Source organism: Dromaius novaehollandiae, chromosome 6, assembly GCF_036370855.1.
Source record: "Dromaius novaehollandiae isolate bDroNov1 chromosome 6, bDroNov1.hap1, whole genome shotgun sequence".
In the NCBI taxonomy this organism is placed as follows: Eukaryota; Metazoa; Chordata; class Aves; order Casuariiformes; family Dromaiidae; genus Dromaius; species Dromaius novaehollandiae.
Genome location: NC_088103.1, coordinates 5,268,029 through 5,287,092, shown reverse-complemented (window position 1 = coordinate 5,287,092; position 19,064 = coordinate 5,268,029). Strand labels below are relative to the sequence as shown.

General features: G+C 50.3%; 1 non-coding gene across 1 annotated transcript; it reads right to left on the bottom strand.

Annotated features, from left to right (window-relative positions):
• Positions 1-14,149: 14,149 nt before the first annotated feature.
• On the bottom strand, positions 14,150-14,222 carry TRNAK-UUU (transfer RNA lysine (anticodon UUU)). The gene has a single exon. It is a non-coding gene; the product is annotated as a tRNA-Lys (tRNA).
• Positions 14,223-19,064: the final 4,842 nt, after the last annotated feature.

Here is a 19,064-nt window from a genome sequence, read left to right as displayed (position 1 = left end):
AGATTTCAGATGCTCTGCCTTAGAAGCCGAATAATGCCTGCCTCACCAGTGCTGTGCTTTCCGAGGAAAGGAGGAGTCCCCTCGTGTACTCAGGTGCTGTCCCATGGGCAGGTGCTTTGCCTGAGGTGAGAAGGCACAAAGTGTCTCTCTGTGCATGGGCTCTCTTTCCAGGACACGGAAGACCAGTCGACACCCATGTGCACATGCTGCAGTGCGCAGAGTGTGTTGCATTTTTGTCGTCAGCTGATGACGGTGTCATAGACAGCCAGGGAGCTGTGCATGCTTCAGTAATATTTGGTATGCGGCTTAAAAAGGGAAAAGGGAAGGAGGCCTCAGAGACGTGCTACTGTATGTTGCGAGGAGGCGAGCAGGGCCTGCTTTTTTTGCCCTACCTCTCCCAACTCTGTCAGGTGGTTTAGCCTACAACTCCTGCCTCCCTTCCTGCCACCATGGCCACATGGCTGCTCTTTCAAACAGCCTCCCCACAAAGGTACTTTTTGGTTAATAGTTACAGCAACAAAAGGGAAAGGGCACTGTTGCTGATAGATATGCTTTCGGTGCCAGCTCGTGAACTACCTCCTACTAGAAACAGACGCCTAAAAGGCAGCATTCCAACAACTGTCTTCCTGCCACAGTCAGTGACATCAAGAGCTGCAAGCTATGACCACAGAATAGTCTACGCACATGCTGCTGAGCGCTATAAATTACCAGACATTTCTGCTTTGGAAGCTCCTGTTCTGACAAAAGGCCATGTCCAAGTAGTCACTCTGACTCCCTGGGGTTACAAACCAGACTTCTTCTTTTTCCAGCTGAGTTCCAACTTTCTCCCACAAGAAAAGAGGCAGCAAAATCATACACCTGAGCATATACTTATGGTATGCGTGTTAGATGCAGACTGAATTGCACTAATCCTTCCAAAGTGCTCAGTGCCAATATCGACTTGGAAATTGCTCTGATCTTCCTCAGGGTCTTCATGCTCTAGTGTGTCTATCCCAATTCTTCCACAGCAGGACTTCAACACGCTTCCACAAAAAACCCTACTCAGAGTGCCACCATATAGTGTCAGCAAGTATCCAGGCAAACTTAAAGGGCATTGAGCCAGCTGTACTAAAAGGCACCAGGAGCTTGGTAGCAGAGCAAGCCTCTCAGACCAACGCCCATGAAGACTGCATGCTGCTGCTACACTCCCACCCCCATGCAATGGGCTGCTTGTATTTTGCCTTCCGGCTAGCATCCGGCTACCTGGGAGGCCACGCGGATTCACTTCGATATTGGAAAAGTTCTGCACGAGAAAGAAGGTGCAGCATCACTTCCTTACCCCAAATACTGTAGCTCAGCGTGTGACTGCACGGCATTTTCAAGAGTGATTATGCCTATAAGCTACAAGAGTTTGAACAGAAACTCAGGATCTGGCCTCTGCAGCTACTTACAACTGCAGCACAGCCTTCATGCCCTAAGATCACTCTCTTTAAGGACTACGGACACGGACAGCCCCTGATTTTGCTCCTGGTGCTCCTAGTGCCCCCCAGCGCTCTCCACTTGTCCTGCTGCGTGCCACGCAGGAGTCTGTATTCTAAGATAAGGGAGTTACAAGCAGTCTGCATTCCTGCGCTTCACACTCCGAAAGGGAGGATGTCAAGGCTTTGAAATAAGGCCTGCTTGGGCGCCAGGACCTTGGGAAGCAAAACCTCCTCTCACTGCTGAAACAAAGTTAATTAAGGGGTCTGGACTATCTCCCCCTTGTCAGGACTTTGGGAGATAACACCTACTGTCCCTGCTGGGGCAGTGTTAATTGATCTCCCCTCATCAGGACCTTGAGAGACAGGGGTGGGACCCAGGGAATGAAGAAATCACTAACCAATCAGTGTAAAAGGGCAAGTCGCAAATCTGGCAGTTTGTTTGTATAAATGCTACTTGAAAAGTTGGGGGGTGTGCTCGATTTGTGGGAAACCACCGAGCACCCAGGCTTGTGCAACTCTGAAATAAATAAGCAAATGTCTCTCCTGAGTGTGTAATTATTGGTTTATTGCACACCAGGCAACGAATCGGCTTTTCGGACAACAGTGGGGCCAGGGTGGCAGTGGCTGTGAGGAGCGGCAGAGCCGGGACGGGGTGGCGCCGAGATGGCCCGGTGTGATGGCAGCACCAGGGAAAAGCCCCGGGGCAATGGGAGGGTGAGGTGGCTGTGCAGGGCCGAGACCCCAGGACAGCCCCGCACACCCCACCGCAGCCCCGGAGACACCGCGTAACCTCCTGCCTGTCAAGGTCACCGCATTTGGGCACCTCTTAGAGCATGCAAAGAGCCTGCAGGAGCCACAGGCACAAGTACAGAGGGTCCCCAGTCTCCTCTGAGCACCTGCCGAGACTGCCTTGCTTTTCATTTTCCTTTCTGTGATGGGTTTTTGCTGCTTCTGTGTCCCTCTGTGGGACTGTGTTCAGAGCGGCCCTTCTCAGCCCTCTCTGGTCTGCCTCAGCTGACAGCCAGGTCAAAACTGGGGAGTGCGTCTGAGAGCAAGGACGGGGTGTCTGGGCTGCCTGGTGTCCTGCACACAGGAGGGGACGCAGTGGTAGGATGTGAGAGAAGGTGTGGGTCAGAAACAGCTACCTTAAGGGGCTGAGATGGGGTGGTGACTCTGAGAGGAGTGGCAGTAGCAGGGTAAGGTGGTGATGAGGCAGGTGTGTTATCAAATAAAGTCTCTCTCTGCCCCGTCCGCCCTTTCTTTTCCCCCACTCTCCTTTAGGCTTGCCCAGGGGAGGAGCAGTTCCTTCTTAGGCAAAGACTGGATTTTGGCAGTGGGTTGGTCGTGCTTGCAGATCCGTCTGCATTCCGGGGTCTGTGCACATGCTGCACGCATCTTGTTGTTCTCTGAACTGCTGGGGCTGGGTGTGTTGGGATGCCTGGGGTGTATGGCCGTGCAGCCTGATCCTTGCCTGCCTAAACCCTGGTCGCCCTGAGACCAATCCCACGGCACATTTGCAGACCCCATTCTCTGGGCTTGCTGGGGAACGGTAGCGTTGGGAGTAGGCAGTTGGGCCAGGTCAGGGACAGAGGCGTTTGAGTCTGGGTGTTGGCAGGCATCTAGGTAGCCTGTAGGTGTTGCATCTTTTCATTTGCTTCATGTGCCCCTGGGCTGGAAACCACTGCTCTCGGTATGTGCCAGCCCTCTCTCAAGGTCAAATATGCCCCACAGGAAATCTGCCCGCACCTCCTCCCAGCTCACATCCTTTAGCATTAGCAGAAGTTCTCTTTGTTAGCAGGTTAAGCTCAGTTTTCTGTTGAGCTGTGATCTCAGGCAGCTGAGGTGCTGGCATGTGCTCCCCCTTGTTTAGGCAGGTGGAAGGCTGGCCATGTAACCAGGACAGGGAAATGGTGGCCTGTCTCAGCTAGGCTGACCAGAAGCCGCACAAGTCTGTTAGAACCTTTCAGGGGTAGGTGATGTTAATGCTTGTGCATTTTTTAAATTCTGTAGGTAGCGATGGGCCTTCAGCTGGGTAGTCCATGAACGTCAGAAGAACACGAGGAGAACTGGTTGCTTCCTGACACACGAGTACCAATATTTCTTTTCTTCGTTTCCCTAGAACGATGTGCTGGACTTGGTGTTTGCTGTTGATGAGTCTGTGACTGGGCACATGATGAACGTGTTAAGGAGCTGAGTCCTTAGTCCTTCTGAAGTTTTTGGGAAGCCAAAGAAGATCAGCAGAACTAAGGAGCAGAACTTTAGTACAGTTCTCTAGCACCATATAACGGTCAGGTGCATGCAAGTGTGACTCTTCTGAGCAAATTAGTGGGTAAATGTTGGAGTGACTTGCTTAGGGAGGATTTGTGTGCAAGAAGGGCATGTTGCAGCATGTAACTGCCCCTTACCTGGTGGAATCTTTACTAGTCCTGTTGTCCGAAAAGCGGATTTGTTGCCCGGTGTGCAATGAGCCAATAATTACACACTCAGGAGAGACATTTGTTTATTTATTTCAGAGTTGCACAAGCCTGGGTGCTCGGTGGTTTCCCACAAATCAAGCACACCCCCCCAACTTTTCAAGTAGCATTTATACACACAAATTGCCAGATTTACGACTTTCCCTTTTACACTGATTGGTTAGTGATTTCTTCATTCCCTGGATCCCACCCCTGCTCCTCAAGGTCCTGGTCAATTAACACTGCCCCAGCAGGGACAGTAGGTGTTATCTCCCAAGGCCCTGAGGAAGAAGACATAATCCAGACCCCTTAATCAGCACTGTTTCAACAGTGCGAGGAAGCTTTGCTTCCCAAGGTCCTGGCGCCCAAACAGGCCTTATTTCTCAGCCTTGGCATCCTCCCTTTCGGAGAGTGGGGCACAGGAATGCAGACTGCTTGTAACTCCCTTATCTTTCCAGCCTGCACCAGCTCTGAGGCCCTTTCTTACCGAACTAGGAGCGCGGCCTAAGGCTTCAGCAAATTTAGCTACTCATGCTAAGCAAGTGTGCGGCTACTCAGGCTAAGCAACTTCTATCTAAGATAGAAGTTATCCAAATCTACCTACTTCAAACATTCTTTCTGAGCTTCTCAGAGTTGTCTTGTAACAATTCCCCCCTTTGAGACTTCTGTGATCATTTTCATATTAGTCTCACTCTTTTAAAATCTTTCCCATATTAATTTTGTAAAACACTTGGATATGCATTGAATCACTACATTAACGCATACAAAAACTACTAGCACCATTCCCAAAATTGTTAAACATTTTTTAACCCATGAGCTCACATCAGGGAACCAGGAAGTCAACCATTTCCATGTTTCTTCAAATCCGAAAGAAGTATCATCTTTCTGAACCCCATGTAAGATTTCAGTCTGCTTCCAGATTTCATTTAGATCGGTAGAAATTCTCCCGCTTTGATCCACATATACACAGCAACTAGTATTTATTACTGTACATACTCCTCCCTGAGATGCCAATAACATATCTAGAGCCATCCTGTTTTGGGTACTTATTTTAGCAATTTCTGAAACCTCCTCTTGTAAAGCTGCAGTGGCATCAGAGGTTTTATTCCCTATTTTTTTCAATAACTGCTGAAATATTTACTATTGCTTTTTCAAGTTCACTCACTCCCAATTGTGGAAACAGCCACCTTACGAATGACTGAAACCTAGTAGGTCGATCTATTAAAGGATTACTGACCCTCTTTTGTCTCCTCATGAATGTTCTTAGCCAGGATTTTTGATATTTATTACCCAATTCTTTTCTTATAGTAACATTAGGGATTATTGCCCCTAAAGTACACGTCCCTGACCAATTAGGAGGTAGCACTTTTCGTGCCTTGTTCCCACACAACCAATACCATCCACTACCTTTTGGAACACGCCACCCATTTAGTTCCTTACTTGGCCACTTATAACCTATTTCAGGTATATGAGAGCTATCTTTATAACCTCCTACCTTAATGGCTCCACTGCAGTTGATCGGTTGCTTTCCATAAAGTACAGTTTTCTCCCACCATCTATTACTATTATTACATCTTCGGATACATTGATAATAATCTCCTGTCACACTCTGGACTTCCCATTCCTGTTTGGTTGTTTCATCATATTTCGTTTGATCACTATCATTTCTTATCTGTTTCATAAATTCCATAAAGGAAAAATTAAGAGGCACTCCAATTAGGGGGAAGCCCTTGTTGGAATGTTCAGGGAAGTGGGTACACACCCAGCAATCCCTCTGGTTAACTATCTTCATAGATTTCGTAATTACTTCCAAATGGAGATTGTGACCCCAAAATCCTTCCTGATTCCTTTTAATTGCTTGGCTCAGGCAACCTAGAAAAGCTAACCACCACATTTCTCCCCTGGTTATTAAGGAGAACATTATTTTTACACAGATGCCATAACAACAATATTAACCCTATTCCTAACAAACAGATTAAAGCAATTCTTCCCTGCGTACAATCCAAATTTAAAACCGATTCGCTTCCAATACAACTCATATATCTTTATATATTTTCAGCTTTAAAGGTTGAACTTGTTCAGCTTTCCACGTCTCTCGAGGTACTGCTTTCACTCGGGTGTAGTGGATCCAGGAATCAATTCCCTGCAGTTTCACAGCAGTATTTGTTGTTAGCAGTACAAGATACGGTCCTCTCCACTTTTCTGCCAATGGCTCATCCTTCCAGGTCCGAAGATACACTTGATCTCCCGGCTGGAATGAATGTACAGGTGAATCTAAAAGTACAGGAGATCTTAACTGGATGTACCTACGGAGAGAAGTAAGAACCTTTGCCATAGACAAGAGATAATCACTTAAAATTTGATCGCCCTTAACGTGCATTTGAATTTCATTTCCAGTTAGATTTACAGTGTAAGGTTTACCATACAGTATCTCAAATGGACTAACTTTCTCCCTAACCCTTGGGGTTATTCTGATTCTTAATAATGCCAGAGGTAAAACATCAGTCCATTTCATCTGAGTCTCCTGACACCATTTTCCTACCTGTCTCTTAATTGTTTGATTCATTCTTTCCACTTTTCCACTGGATTGTGGCCTCCAGGGGGTATGTAAGTCCCATTTAATTTGTAGTATTTTTGAGATTTGCTGTACTATTTCTGCTATAAAATGAGGTCCCCTATCTGAAGAAAACCCTTCTGGTACCCCAAATCTTGGTATAATTTCTTTGAATAACATTTTTACTACTTCCCTGGCTTTATTGGTACGACACGGGAAAGCCTCAGGCCATCCTGAAAAGGTGTCAACAATTACCAACAAATATTTATATCCATTACATCTTGGTAATTCGGAAAAATCAATTTGCCAGTAATCCCCAGGCATGAAGCCCCTTTTTACTTCCCCTGGGGGGGGCTTCTTCTGAACCTTGGGATTATTTCTAAGACAGATTTCACATTTTTGTGTAATACCCTTTACAATTATTAGCATACTGACTCCCACAGCAAATCTTTTAACTGTTTCAACCAGTGCCTCGGCTCCCATGTGGGTGCTATCATGTATTTGCTTCATCAGCTTCTTCATTATCGGCAAAGTTACCACACATTGTCCAGTAGATGTCACCTACCATCCTTTGGGAGTTTTTATGCATTTCAGTATTTCTGCTAATTTATTTTCTTTTTCAGTGTATACTGGAATTTCCATTTTTAACATTCTTTCTGGAACTAAGGCTGCCACCGACACGGATAATGCTGCCCTTTTTGCAGCCTCATCGGCCCTTTTGTTCCCTTTAACTATGTCAGTCTGTCCGGACTGGTGCGCTTTGCAATGCGTTACTGCTATTTCTTTGGGTTTATTAACTGCTTTGAGTAGTCTCATAATCTCCTTACTGTATTTTATAGGATTCCCTTGAGAAGATAGCAATCCTCTTTCTTTCCAAATTGCGCCATGGGCATGTATAACCCCAAAGGCGTATTTTGAATCTGTAAACACATTAGTCCGTTTTCCCTCTGATAATTCCAGAGCCCGGGTTAAAGCAATCAGTTCTGCTTTCTGGGCGGATGTATTTGCTGGTAGCGATCTTGCTTCGATTTCTCCTTCCAAAGTGACAACAGCGTATCCAGCCCTTCTTTCTCCCTTTATTATAAAACTGCTCCCATCGGTAAATAATTCCCAGTCCGGATTCTGCAATATCTCTCAAATCTGGACGGCTGGAATATACTCGCTCAATAGTTTGCAGACAGTCATGAGCCAACCTCCCCTCTTCATGAAGTGGTAATAAAGACGCGCCTTACCGGTTTAGCTTCTTGTTTTAATTCCACCTTTACCGGTTCTGCACATCTGGCTTTTCCAGATTTCTCCATTGCCCACACAAAAGGGACTACTGCGTCCATTACTTCAGAGGGAATTTCGCTTGGTCCATCCTCCACCTGTTCGGAATCCAGTGCTTTCTGCAACATATATGCTTGTGCCTTCCAGGCGTTACTTTGTGGAATGTGCACCTTAACTTTGTTTTGATCAAAGGTTATCTGTGCCCCCAGTTTATTCAGTAAATCCCTCCCCATTAGGGGTAATGGGCATTCTGGCATATAGAAGAATTCATGTGTTAACACCCTGTTTCCTATTTCACATTTAATTGGTTGAAAGAAAGGTTTGACCTCTCGCTTTCCCGTGGCCCCAATTACTGGCATAGAGAATTTACTCATTGGTCCCTTACAGCTATTTAGTACTGAATATGTTGCTCCAGTGTCTACTAAAAATTTAACTGTTTTGTTCCCCAGCTTTACTGAAACCAGGGGTTCGGCTGGGGAATCCAATTCCTCAACCCCCGGTCCCCATCAGTCTGAATCCTCTGTACCAATCATGAGCAAATCTGCCTCTGGAACAGATGCAGACTGAGGTTTCCAATGATCTGATTGTCTCTTCGGGCACTCATTTTTCCAGTGCCCCTTCCCCCTGCAAATTGCACACTGATCTCTCCTTAGCAGAATTCTATTTCCCCAATTCCCTCCTACTCTATGCCCTCTTCCACGTCCTTGTCCTTTCAGAAAACCCCTTCCCTGAGAGGGAGTTTGTGCCCGGGCAAATGCAGCTGCCAAGATTGCAGCATTTTGCCTCTTATCTTTCAGTTTCTCCTTTTGTTTTTCCTTTCTCTCTACTTCTTCCCTGTTATGGTACACCTTATATGCAATTTCTATTAATTGCGATATTGACATCCCCGACATACCATCTACTTTCTGAAGCTTTCTCCTTATATCTGGTGCTGATTGTCCTACAAATAATGTAGTAAAAGTCATTTTATTTGCTTCGTCCTCGGGATCCAAGTCTGTCCATTTTCGGGCAGTTTCACATAACCGCTCGTAAAATGCAGAGGGATCCTCATTCTTACCCTGTGCAACTTGATATAGTTTTGCAATATTTTTGGGCCTGGGTACTCCATGCTTTACCCCATATAATATTAACTGTTGGTACTGTTTAGTCATTAACCTGCCTGCCCCTGTGTTTTGATCCCAACCCGGTTCCTGGGCCGGCATAAAACGGTCTGGTCCGTCTCTAGCATTTTGGCTTTTATTCTCCTCTTGAGCTTTGTCTAATACCATTCTTTTCTCCTCAGGTGCAAGCAAAGTATTTAAAAGCACCTGTAAATCCTGCCAATCTGGATTATGATTCTCAATTATCATTTTAAAGGATTGATACATCTTCTCTGGATTTTCTCGGTACGACCCGGCAGACTCCTTCCAATTCATTACATCTGTAGTTGAAAAAGGGACCTTCACATACACAGGCATCCCGTCTGGTCCGACTGCTTGACGCAGCGGAGCCTGAATCGCGGGATTTTGTTGAGCCCGAGTAGCCCGAGTTCTGCCTGCAATCGGGCTACATGCCTCACTTCCCTTCTTTCTGCTATCGACACTATCTTGATCTCTTTCCGGAGAGACCAATAATTGTACATCCTCTTCCTCATCACCCACTTCTAAACATCTTTTCCCAATGCTACAAGCAGAGCAACACCGAGGCATTTTCTCTTTGTTTCCCATCATCATTAACACATTTGAGTCAGAGATCAATAGCTTACATTTTTTTCTAGTTTCATGATCATTTCTCAGAGAGAAGAACAAATCTACATATGGGACCTCATCCCATTTGTTCTGTCTTCTGCAAAACAACGTAAGTTGCAAGATTGTATTATAGTTTAGCGTTCCCATTTCTGGCCATTTTTCCTCATCCTCCAGTTTATACATTGGCCACCACTGAGTACAGTATTCCTTTAATTTTCTCCTTGTTAAAGGATTCCCACCAAACTTACTCCAATGTTTCAGGATGCATCCTAAAGGAGAACAGGAGGATACCCCCACAGATTGTCCTGTTCCCATATTATTACCCTTAAAAGAACGTTCTTACCAATTACGCTTTCGTACACTCCAGTCGTCACTGTCCAAACGTGTACAAAGCTTACCTTTGGTTACCACAACCAATTACCCTTGTATCATACCCTTTATGCAATGTCTCTTAATAATTACTGCGTTGCACCTTTGAGCCGCTTACCTGTTCCGACCAGGGAGAGTGCTCACGGAGTCCCCGAACAAAACGGTCGGTGCGCGCTGGAGTCCGATGAGCAGTGTCTCCCCGCCGGCACTGGCAAGACGATCCGGGCAAGGCTTTACAGTGAGAGTCCCACCTGGGTCGCCAGAACACTGTTGTCCGAAAAGCGGATTCGTTGCCCGGTGTGCAATGAGCCAATAATTACACACTCAGGAGAGACATTTGTTTATTTATTTCAGAGTTGCGCAAGCCTGGGTGCTCGGTGGTTTCCCACAAATCAAGCACACCCCCCCAACTTTTCAAGTAGCATTTATACACACAAATTGCCAGATTTACGACTTTCCCTTTTACACTGATTGGTTAGTGATTTCTTCATTCCCTGGATCCCACCCCTGCTCCTCAAGGTCCTGGTCAATTAACACTGCCCCAGCCGGGTCAGTAGGTGTTATCTCCCAAGGCCCTGAGGAAGAAGACATAATCCAGACCCCTTAGTCAGCACTGTTTCAACAGTGCGAGGAAGCTTTGCTTCCCAAGGTCCTGGCGCCCAAACAGGCCTTATTTCTCAGCCTTGGCATCCTCCCTTTCGGAGAGTGGGGCACAGGAATGCAGACTGCTTGTAACTCCCTTATCTTTCCAGCCTGCACCAGCTCTGAGGCCCTTTCTTACCGAACTAGGAGCGCGGCCTAAGGCTTCAGCAAATTTAGCTACTCATGCTAAGCAAGTGTGCGGCTACTCAGGCTAAGCAACTTCTATCTAAGATAGAAGTTATCCAAATCTACCTACTTCAAACATTCTTTCTGAGCTTCTCAGAGTTGTCCTGTAAGAGTCCCATCTCTAGCTGTCCCATGAGCAACGCTTTAACTCACAAGCCAGCAGAGCCGGTGCACTTGCACTTCAGAGGTGCTGGTGTTTGGGATCTACAGCGAAAGCACTTCAGGAATTGAGCTGATTTTCCTGACCCCTTGGGACGGTTTGGAAGTGCACGTCTGTCAAGTGGCAAAACTTGGTCTTCATTGCTGCAGGCGACTGCTTAGCAAAACAAAGTGGATTGTTAAAATTTGGTCACCACAAAATGCCAGTGTTTAACCTGGGCAATTGCACGCGAGCTCTGGGTGGTCTAACAGCTGATTGCCTGGCTTATGAATCCTGGGTATAGTCAGTAATTGTAGATCTGTGTCCAGGCAGTAGTTGTTAAGGAGGATGGCAGATAGGGGTCCCGGGAGGGAAGACGGTGTCTGTATTTCTTGGTGCTGATTTGAGTAATTTTTTCCCTATGGTAACTAGCCCTGCATAGAAAAAGCGAGTTTGTTGAAGCAAAATAGGAAATGAAGTGAAGATCTGTCCCAGGAAAGATGCCGTTGCAAGAATATGTGTTCACCTGAAGTTCACCGAATCACAGAATGGCTGAGGTTGGCAGGGACCTCTGGAGGTCACCTAGTCCAACCCCCTGCTCAAGCATGAGACCCTATCTGGACAGCTTTTGAACATCTCCAAGGCTGGAGACTGCACAACCTCTCTGGGCAACCTGTTCCAGTGCTCTGCTGCCCTCACAGGAAAGAAGTTTGTCCCTGCTATGTTCAAACGGAACTTGCTGTGTTTCAGTTTGTGCCCCTTGCCTCTTGTCCTGTCAGGGGGCAGTGCTGAAGAGTGACTGGCCCCACCGCCCTTCAGATATTTATCTGGACAGTCCCAGCTGTCACAGCCTTTCCTTGTAGGAGAGATGCTCTAGTCCCTTAGTCGTCTTAGCAGCCCTTTGCTGGACTCGCTGCAGGAGCTCCACATCTCTCTTGTACTGGGGAGCCCAGAGCTGGACACCGTGCTCTGGGTGTGGCCCCACCAGGGCTGAGCAGAGGAGAAGGATCACCTCCCTCGACCTGCTGGCAAGACTCTTCCTCATGCCGCCCTGCATACTGTTGGCCTTCTTGGCCACAGGGGCACATTGTCGGCTCATGGTCAGCTTGTTGTCCACCCGGACTCCCAGGTCCTTCTCTGCAGGGCTGCTTTCCAGCAGGTGAGCCACCAGCCTTTACTGGTGCATGGGGTTGTAACTGACCCCGAGGTGCAGGACTCTGCACTTCCCTTTTGGAACTGCATGAGCTTCCTCTTGGCCCATGTCTCCAGCCTGTTGAGGGCCCTCTGAATGGCAGCACAGCCCTCTGGTGTGTCAGCCACTTCTCCCAGCTTCGTATCAGCACACTGGCTGAGGGTGCACGCTGTCCCTTCATCCAGGTCAGTGAGGAAGAAGTTGAAGAGGACTGGACCCAGTGTTGAGCCCTGGGGTACACCGCTAGCTACAGGCCTCCAGCTAGACTTTGTGCCACTCATCACAACCCTCTGAGCTCTGCCATTCAGCCAGTTCTCAGTCCACCTCGCTGTCTGCTCATCTAGCCCATACTTCCTCAACCTGCCTGTGAGGATGTTGTGGGAGACAGTGTCAAAAGCCTTAGTGAAGTCAAGGTAGACAACATCCCCTGGTCTCTCCTCATCTGCCCAGGCAGTCCTTCCGTCTTGGAAGGCTATCAGGTTGGTTAAGTGTGATTTCCCCTTTGTGAATCCGTGCTGACGACTGCTGATCACCTGCTTATCCTTCACAGGCTTGGAAATGGTGTCCGAGATGAGCTGCTCCATCACCTTTCCGGGCATCGAGGTGAGGCTGACTGGCCTGTAGTTCCCTGAGTCCTTTTTGCTGCCCTTTTTGAAGACTGGAGTGACGTTTGCTTTCTTCCAGTCCTCAGGCACCTCTCCTGATCGCCATGACCTTTCAAAGATGATTGAGAGCAGCCTTGCAAAGACATCGGCCAGCTCCCTCAGCACTCGTGGGTGTGTATCCCATCAGGGCCCGTGGACTTGTGGGTGTCCAGTTTGCTTAAGGGATCCTTAACCCAGTCGTCCTCCACCAAGGGAAAGTCTTCCTTTCTGCAGACTTTTCCCCTGGTCTCCAGGGCCTGGGATTCCTGAGGGCCAGTCGTGCCAGTAAAGACTGAGGCAAAGAAGGCATTCAGACCTTTTGGTATGCTTTGTCAGCAGGGCCCCTGCCCCATTCAGCAGCGGGTCCACATTTGCCCGCGCCTTCTTTTTGTTACGGAGGTGTTCAGAGAAGCCCTTCTTGTTGTCCTTGACACCTCTTGCCAGTTTAAAGTCCAGATGGGCCTTGGCCTTTCTAGCCCCATCCCAGCATGGGATTGCTGGTGCCTTGCTGTGTCGTGCCTTGAGCAGGTATTGGGGTGGTTCAAAACCCGCTGAGGAGCAAGGCCTGTGACTGTGAGGCTGCTTCCAGCTGTCTGTAGAAGGCCTCATTTCCTTCTCCTCCCTGCTCAGGTGGCCTGCAGCAAACACCCACAGCAGTGTCACCCATGTTAGTCTGCCCTTTAATCCCCAGTCGCCAGCTCTGTCCCAGCCTGGAGGGAAAGGCTGTGCCCCTTCCACGGCCCAGTGTCCATGGAGCTACATGGAGAGAGGCGGTGGAGCAGGAGGCCAGTTTTGGCGACTGGGTACCAGGGCAGCATCCTGCCTGGCTCTGGCTCTGGCTCTGGCTCTTGCTGCCTGGGCATCCTCCCCACACCCTCTGCATGGCCTCTGGTGCACGGGAGGGCTGGGATGCATCCCCCGGGGAGGGCGCTCACCCTGCCTGCACATGGGGAGAGAAGCCCCACGTCAGTAGTTTGTGACTTACTGCTTCTGTTAGGCTCTTGTCCTGCAAGATGTATTTTTGCTGCTCCTTCCTCATCTTCTCCAGGCCTTCCTGTGGGTAAATCACACCCAATCGTCTCCTGCGGGAGGATTTTGTCTTAGAAACCGGTGAGGCACTTGTCCCTGTTGGCAACAGTGCAAGTGACTGCTCTGTCGCAGTGGCTGCAGCCCTGAAGGACACCAAAGTCTAGGAGTGTTTGGAGGTGTGCAAAAGAGCAACTCCCTGAGGCTGCGCCTAGGAGAGTTGCCCAGCTGGAGCCTAGGCAGTGAGCAGCAGGCTGCCTAGGGGAGGCAGAGTGCAATGTGGGAAGAAATGTAGCTGTGTGTCTGAGCTGCCTCTGCTGGTTTCATCCTTGAGGAAGGATAGAGAGAGCTTGTGTCTTTTGTGGGAGACAGGAGTTGGATGCCAAGAGTTTATTTATGGCTCTAAGGACGCCCCTGGGGTTCCTCCGTTTTGGCAGTGCCACTTGTTGTGCAAAGGGGAAAGCTCACTGAGTAAATAGGAAGGCTGTCGCCTGAACAGGGGCTTGAAGCCTGGACCCTCAGATTAAAAGTCTGATGCTCTCCCAACTGAGCTATCCAGGCTTGCTGAGAAGAAAAAGATGCCCAGCTCCGGAGCCCAGCCCTAATTGGCAGAGCAGGGGCTTTCTGAGCAGGTCTACAGAGAGAGAGAGAAGAAAACCCTAGAGCAGCAATGAATACCTTGCAGGGCTGACTGGGTTAACATTTCCCGTTCACATTTTTGTTCCGAAGAAGGTACTTGCTGCCAGGCTGCACGTCAGACCTGCAGTCTCAGGAGGAGTTCACTCCCACTCAGCAGCGCAGGACGCAGCTGGGAATGGCTGTGGCTCTGCCAAGGTGAAACCCTGGGCTGGTCAGCTGTTAACAACCCCCTAGCCCCAATGCCAGCCCTTGGAGGGCTCTCTTGCCCCTTTCCTCTGCTCCCATGCAAGGTCCTGGCAGAGCGGGTGCCTCCTGAGCCTCTCCTGGTGTGTGGAGCGATGGTGCTGCGGCCCCCCCAGCACCGGGTGTCCATACTGCAGCGCCTTTTCCGTGGGGCAGGCAGCACGAGCAGTCCCTCCTCCACACACAGCTGGCCCAGGAGAGGCATATCCCAGGCCTCTGCACAGGCCTGAGCATCCCCACCCAGGGCGGCACCACGGCAGAGGCGCTGGCACCTCTGTGTGAGCCCTCTGCTGCTGCTCGGACCCTGCAGGGAGCAGGAAAAAAGCGCACGCTTCATGGCCAGTGCTGGGGAGCTTTGTGTCTCTGCCCTGGGGCAGGGACCCTGGGCCCAGAGCCTGCTGCTGTGGAGAGGGGAGGGTGGGTAGATGGGCTGGTGCAGGCAGGGCCAGGGTGGGCTTTGGCAGGACACGGCTCCCTCAGGAACAGCACCTCTCCGTTTTGGAGAGGATGCCTCTGAATGTTTGAATTCACATCTCTAGGGAGCTGGCAGGATGCTACCCAGAAGGCAAAATAAAGCATCGCATTGCATGGGGGTGTGGGTGTAGCAGCAGCATGCAGTCTTTCTGGGCGTTGGTCTGAGAGGCTTGCTCTGCTACCAAACTCCTGGTGCCTTTTAGCACAGCTGGCTCAATCCCCTTTAAGTTTGCCTGGATACTTGCTGACAATTTGGTGGTGCTCTGAGTAGGGTTGCTTGTGGAAGTGTGTTGAAGTCCTGCTGTGGAAGGATCGGTATTTATTGTAATGCTGCCTTTTAGGAGTCTGTTCCTGGTAGGAGGAAGGGAAAAAGTGCCCCAGCAAAGGAAAAGGCTGCAATCAGAGTCTCACGGTCCCAGTGAGTGAGTCAGCAGCCGGAGGAACTTATCCCAGCCAGAGCTGCTGTCTCCTAAGGTCACAAAGGCAATCGCAGACTTCTCTGGAAAACCCGCCTGTGCTTGTTGTTGTGCTCTGGGCATCACAAGGACCTCCAGGGTGAAAGCAGCAGAAGCAGCTCAGACACAGAGCTGCCTTTCTCCCTAGATTGCACACTGTCTCCCCTAGGCAGCCTGCTGCTCACTGCCTAGACTCCAGCTGGGCAACTCTCCTAGGCGGAGCCTGAGAGAGTTACTCCTTTGCACAGCTCCGAGCACAAGGGTCTTCTCGTCTTTGGCGTCCTTCAGGGCTGCAGCCATTGCGACAGAGCAGTCAGTTGCACTAGTGCAAAGAGGGAGAAGTGCCTCACCAGTTTCTAAGGTGCAATTTTCCCTCAGGAGAGGGTTGGCTCCTGGACCGCCAGGAGCAGATTTCCTCCAGGAGAGGAAAGATCTCCCCTCAGTAGAGAAGGATCAGCTTGGAGAACATGGAGAAAACCAGCTGGGCACACAGCAGTCTATGGGTCCTGATGGGATGCTGGCAGGGTTTTTCTCTTTTACTGTACTGGCTCCACTAATCTTTAATATCTTCATTAACGACCTGGATGATGGGACCGAGGGCACCTTCAGCAAGCCTGCAGACAATACAAATGGTTGCTCTCAGACGCACTCCCCAGTTTTGACCTGGCTGTCAGCTGAGGCAGACCAGAGAGGGCTGAAAAGGGCCACTCTGAACACGGTCCCACAAAGGAACACAGAAGCAGCAAAATCCCGTCACAGAAAGGAAAATGAAAAGAAAGGCAGTCTCGGCAGGTGCTCAGAGGAGACTGGGGACCTTCTGTACTTGTGCCTGCGGCTCCTGCAGGCTCTTTGCACGCTCTAAGAGGTGCCCAAATGCGGTGACCTCGACAGGCAGGAGGTTACGCGGTGTCTCCGGGGCTGCGGTGGGGTGTGCGGGGCTGTCCTGGGGTCTCGGCCCTGCACAGCCACCTCACCCTCCCATTGCCCCGGGGCTCTTCCCTGGTGCTGCCATCATACCGGGCCATCTCGGCGCCACCCTGTCCTGGCTCTGCCGCTCCTCACAGCCACTGCCACCCTGGCCCCACTGTTGTCCGAAAAGCCGATTCGTTGCCTGGTGTGCAATAAGCCAATAATTACACACTCAGGAGAGACATTTGCTTATTTATTTCAGAGTTGCGCAAGCCTGGGTGCTCGGTGGTTTCCCACAAATCGAGCACACCCCCCAACTTTTCAAGTAGCATTTATACACACAAACTGCCAGATTTGCGACTTTCCCTTTTACACTGATTGGTTAGTGATTTCTTCATTCCCTGGATCCCACCCCTGCTCCTCAAGGTCCTGATGAGGGGAGATCAATTAACACTGCCCCAGCAGGGACAGTAGGTGTTATCTCCCAAAGTCCTGACAAGGGGGAGATAGTCCAGACCCCTTAATTAACTTTGTTTCAGCAGTGAGAGGAGGTTTTGCTTCCCAAGGTCCTGGCGCCCAAGCAGGCCTTATTTCAAAGCCTTGACATCCTCCCTTTCGGAGTGTGAAGCGCAGGAATGCAGACTGCTTGTAACTCCCTTATCTTTCCAGCCTGCACCAGCTCTGGGGCCCTTTCTTACTGAACTAGGAGTGCGGCCTAAGGCTTCAGCAAATTTAGCTACTCATGCTAAGCAAGTTTTATACTTAAAGTTAGACGTTATCCTAATCTACCTAGTTCAAACATTCTTTCTGAGCTTCCCAGGGCTGTCTTGTAACACCACTGCCAGGCCCCACAGCTACCCACAGGCCCCACGGCCCCTCGCACCCTCCCATCCCCCCACTGCCCAGGGGCACGGGCTGCCCTCGGCACAGCCCCGCCTGCTCCCCCAAGAGACGGGAAGCCCCGCCGCCCGCGCCAACCTGCGGGCTCTCCCGCCTCTGAGCAGCCCCTGTCCGCCGCGGGACACACGCGCTGGGCCGCCGCAGCGGCGCTGAGCGGCACCCGTACCCGGAACTACACCTCCCGGCGTGCCGCGGGGCACAACATGGCCGCCCGGCAGCCGGACCGAGCGGACTACATGTCCCGGCATGCCGCGGGGCAGGGCGCGCTGCGACGTTCCCCGGCCGCGCTGCCGCCTCGTCCTTGTCGGCGGCCCCGGGGTGCGGCCCCGGCCCTGCGCAGGGCTGCCCCGCTGCAGGCCCTCTTTGGGACCGGCCCTGGTGCTCCCTGCTCCGGCAGGTCTCAGACCCTCCCCAGGGCTCCCCGTCTGGCAAGAGACCCAATGACGAGCTCTGGGGCGCAAGCAGAGGACGAAGCCCAGCCCGTCAGGGGAAGCCAGGCGAGCAGAGGGCCATGTGGCACACTGCAGCACACAGGAAGGGCATTAGGACAACCCCAGCCCCGGAATACAGACTCCTGCGTGGCACGCAGCAGGACAAGTGGAGGGCGCTGGGGGGCACTAGGAGCACCAGGAGCAAAATCAGGGGCTGTCCGTGTCCGTAGTCCTTAAAGAGAGTGATCTTAGGGCATGAAGGCTGTGCTGCAGTTGTAAGTAGCTGCAGAGGCCAGATCCTGAGTTTCTGTTCAAACTCTTGTAGCTTATAGGCATAATCACTCTTGAAAATGCCGTGCAGTCACACGCTGAGCTACAGTATTTGAGGTAAGGAAGTGATGCTGCACCTTCTTTCTCGTGCAGAACTTTTCCAATATCGAAGTGAATCCGCGTGGCCTCCCAGGTAGCCAGATGCTAGCCGGAAGGCAAAATACAAGCAGCCCATTGCATGGGGGTGGGAGTGTAGCAGCAGCATGCAGTCTTCATGGGCGTTGGTCTGAGAGGCTTGCTCTGCTACCAAGCTCCTGGTGCCTTTTAGTACAGCTGGCTCAATGCCCTTTAAGTTTGCCTGGATACTTGCTGACACTATATGGTGGCACTCTGAGTAGGGTTTTTTGTGGAAGCGTGTTGAAGTCCTGCTGTGGAAGAATTGGGATAGACACACTAGAGCATGAAGACCCTGAGGAGGATCAGAGCAATTTCCAAGTCGATATTGGCACTGAGCACTTTGGAAGGATTAGTGCAATTCAGTCTGCATCTAACACACATACCGAGCATATGTGTATGATTTTGCTGCCTCTTTTCTTGTGGGAGAAAGTTGGAACTCAGCTGGAAAAAGAAGTCGTCTGGTTTGTAACCCCAGGGAGTCAGAGTGACTACTTGGACATGGCCTTTTGTCAGAACAGGAGCTTCCAAAGCAGAAATGTCTGGTAATTTATAGCGCTCAGCAGCATGTGCGTAGACTATTCTGTGGTCATAGCTTGCAGCTCTTGATGTCACTGACTGTGGCAGGAAGACAGTTGTTGGAATGCTGCCTTTTAGGCGTCTGTTTCTAGTAGGAGGTAGTTCACGAGCTGGCACCGAAAGCATATCTATCAGCAACAGTGCCCTTTCCCTTTTGTTGCTGTAACTATTAACCAAAAAGTACCTTTGTGGGGAGGCTGTTTGAAAGAGCAGCCATGTGGCCATGGTGGCAGGAAGGGAGGCAGGAGTTGTAGGCTAAACCACCTGACAGAGTTGGGAGAGGTAGGGCAAAAAAAGCAGGCCCTGCTCGCCTCCTCGCAACATACAGT